The sequence below is a fragment of the Cyprinodon variegatus genome, unplaced genomic scaffold (assembly GCF_000732505.1).
Source record: "Cyprinodon variegatus isolate N-32 unplaced genomic scaffold, C_variegatus-1.0 Scaffold1300, whole genome shotgun sequence".
Lineage (NCBI taxonomy): Eukaryota > Metazoa > Chordata > Actinopteri > Cyprinodontiformes > Cyprinodontidae > Cyprinodon > Cyprinodon variegatus.
Window position 1 is genome coordinate 167,681 of NW_015151753.1, and position 3,518 is coordinate 171,198.

The 3,518-nt window shown below is 42.4% G+C and overlaps 1 protein-coding gene across 1 annotated transcript in view; it reads right to left on the bottom strand.

The window, feature by feature from the left end:
* LOC107102701 (disks large-associated protein 1-like) overlaps positions 1-3,518 on the bottom strand; it is a gene marked incomplete at its 5' end in the record, with an annotated part of 21,730 nt that overhangs the window by 1,732 nt on the left and 16,480 nt on the right. The window lies entirely within an intron of this gene.

Sequence of the window (3,518 nt, forward strand, 5' to 3'; positions counted from 1 at the left end):
TTGCTGAAGAGTCAATGAGTCGATGCAATCAGCTGGTTTTCCTTAGATAGAAAACTTTGAATCAATCTGACTGGATGATCTGGTTGATCTGGATCTATAAAGTGACCTAAGATGATGTCATGATGTAAATTGGTTGTATAAAAATAAACTGAGTTGAAGTGAGAATGAAAGCTGGAATGACTGTGAGTCCTGCAATGTTCTCCTGGTTAGATCTGGTTAGGTCAGGCTAACGGCTAAAGGGAAAATGGCCAAAAAGCCTGCCTGTGCTGAGTCTGATGATCAGCAGTGTCTCCAGTTTAGTTGCACCTGATGAATCCTGAGTTGATTCTGTTTATTCTATAAAAATTAGAGCTGAAAAGTAAACCCAGCCCTGAATTAAGGGGAGAAACGTAAACATAAAGAGGTGCAGCGGTCTGCTTGCAGACATGGACGACTGGTCCAAGTTTTAAAATCTTCTGACTCAAAAGCTGCTCAGGCAGAGAGGAGAAACATCACCAGGATGAATGTTAAGGGTTTGCATCAGTGTTCATTTCGTCAACCAGGACGATGACAAAAATATGTCGTCAACGCCCCTTTTTCCCGTGACGATGACGAGACGACGACGCACAAAAATTGTTTCCAGGAAAGAAAAATATGACCAAAAAAAAAAAACGATCGTCAACAACAAGAAGAACAGATAAAATTTACGAACCATTGATGAATGGACATTAAGAAATGTAATTGCCTACAGTTCATTTGTAATTTGTAATTGAATTGTTAATGTAAGTGTTTCTTGAGCTTCATAGAAGATTACGCGTTGTTGCCCTGTGTGTCCCGCATGGCGCCTGTCTCTCAGCGCCTCGCGCCGCTCAGTCAGTAGCAGCAGAGGGCTAATTATACTCCTAGCTCAACTTCGCAGTCATGGCGTGGGGCTCGGTTAGCGCTGTACGGTTTGTTGGAGGAGCTGGGCGAAAACAACGCCTGGATGTATGGATCCATTTCTGGGAATCCCCAGCAGCAGCTGCCTCAGGCCCGCTCGCCTCTCCAGGGTTTTCCCCTCCTGTTGGTGGCGGCTGGAAGTAGATGTTAGCGTTTTTCAGGTCTGTGCTACAAACTGCAGGCAGCAGGATAATAAAAGCCAACATATTCTGCCGGCAGGTTTCTACATTTGAAGTTAATTTAGGCGTTAATAAACTGTTTCAGAGGAGTGATCATAGCGCTCTGCATCAGCAGTGCTGCGTCTGACTCCCTGCCAGCTCCCAGATCAGCTTCTCTCATTGGTTGATGTCCAGCAGATAAAGGTCAATTTTTTGCTGCGCATCAAGTATTGACTTTAAACCTGCTGCTTCTGCTGCTAGCGGTCTGAACGTAGCATTAGAGACCGGCCAGAAGAAGAAGAAAACAGTTACACCGTCCACACCGTGTCAAACCAACAATAAATCAAACTTCATTTATACTAGTTTCTAAACAAATCATAAATCTGTGTTTATTTCTTTGGCCACTCTTACTACTTTTTAATTTGTTTTAAAGCTGTTAGCGTGTTTCACAGTGAAGATGGCTCAGAGGTAGAATGCTTCAGTGACATACCAGTCGGCTCTTATATCTTGCTGTTTGCAGAAGCAAGACACAAAACATAAAGCCACACATGTGACATGGCTGCAGGCAGCAGAAGGAAGCATGAAGAGGAGGATGAAAAGACAGACATGATGGATCCATGGAGGCCCAGATCGGTCAAGGCCCTGTGGTGTTGTTGGTGATGCAGATTGATGTGTGGCTGTTTGCAAGCGCCTTCACTGTCAACATAAAAAAGAAGGAAAAACAAAGAAGCAGACAACAATGAGCCGATGATCCAACATCAGAGAAGACCAGACAGATTGAAACGTATAGAGCAGCTATAGCGAGGAAGGAATATCTGGACATGCATAGCCAGGATGGATGACTTAAGGATCTGATTTGCAGTAAAAAACACCGTATATTTAGAAAAATGCCCAAAAATGATGATTTCCTGTAATCTATGGAGCCAGAAAGATCTTTAAGAGCTAAATTTACCATTTTAGGGACCAAAGAAATGACTTGAACTTATCAGATAGTAGAAGCTTCTTTAATGAGGTTTGCAGGAAACAAGGTTGGAATTCAGACTGGTTCCCAGGAGAGTAGATCTACCCCCCAATAAAACAAACCAGTTAGCTCTGGCTAGAAAGCAGCATTAGTGATGGTCATTCCAAAGCCCCGTGAACCAATGAAACAATTTCACACAATTGACTAAAACTCGACACACATGATACGTTTGATAAGGTTTAGAATGGCGGCATCTGCTGGACGCTAACAGAACTACAACTGAGAGGTATCGTAATGTCAGCATTATTTCACAGTCGATTTCATTTGTTCCATAATAATTCTATTGATGATGAGAGTAAAACACTAATATCTGACCTGTAAAATTGCAAAACGATACACTGCAAAAAATTAAAATCTAAAAAAGTAACTTTTTTCTTAAAGTCGTAGGGAAACGGCTGTTCCAACCGTTGCATTTCCGAATTCTTCTGTGTGGTGCACGACTTTACACGGGTGAATAAAGTGAATGCGATTGGTTGATTATCCAGAGGGAGGGACTGTTGTGGCAGAAGGTTCGCAAGCGAGTTTGGTTGTGGCCGATGTCTTTGGAAACATCTTCCAAACCAGTGTGGTCAGAAAATTAAATTTTTCTTATTTCAAATATTAATATATCCTATTTACTCACTATAAACTTTTCACTCAGGCTGTTTCACCTGCAAAGCAACAACATTTTCCTGCGTGAAGGTGTTTGTAGAGCAGACGTAGCTTCTTGCCAAAACAAACCAGATTCTTTCTCCAGGTTTATTCATAACATGTTACGGTTTAACCAAAGTGTCTGTAATATGTAATTAAAGGGAGAAACACTCTGCCCAGGCAGAACAGGGCTGATTACAGAGCAGTATGATGAACTGTTCTCTCTTTGCAAAGATATGAAAATAAGGTGCCAGTAAGTCTGAAGGAAGGGTTTAATCTTTCCTTCAGGCTCAATCCCGGACCTATTTATCAGTTCAAATACGCATAAACCATCCTATACCGCTCCAATCAAGTTTCAGTATTATGGTTTGAGGCAGGACATACAGCCATGATGAAAGCAAGAGTTGCAGAGCCCAAAGCCAACCAAATAAACCAGGCAGCAGAGGAGGATGGATGCATAGCTGCTGCTGCTTCCACACCTCTTTCATCATCCTCCATTTTATCTTTCAAAGAGCAACAGTGAGACAGGAAAAGAGGGAGTTATTGTGGTTTATCGTGGTTTCTGCCAAGATTGGCTAAAAGCAAACTTTGGTAGACTGTTGGCCTGGCTGAATAGGTGGGGTCGTCTGTTCCCCTGTAAACTTAGGTTACTTTGATCTTTAAACTCTTAACCGCTTTACAAGAGAACAGAAGACCTCCCCTATTCAGCCAGGCCAACTATTCCCTCTAATGACCCCCCTTTCAGAGACATAGACAGGTATGGAGCATTGCAGGCTAACAAAGAAGCCAAA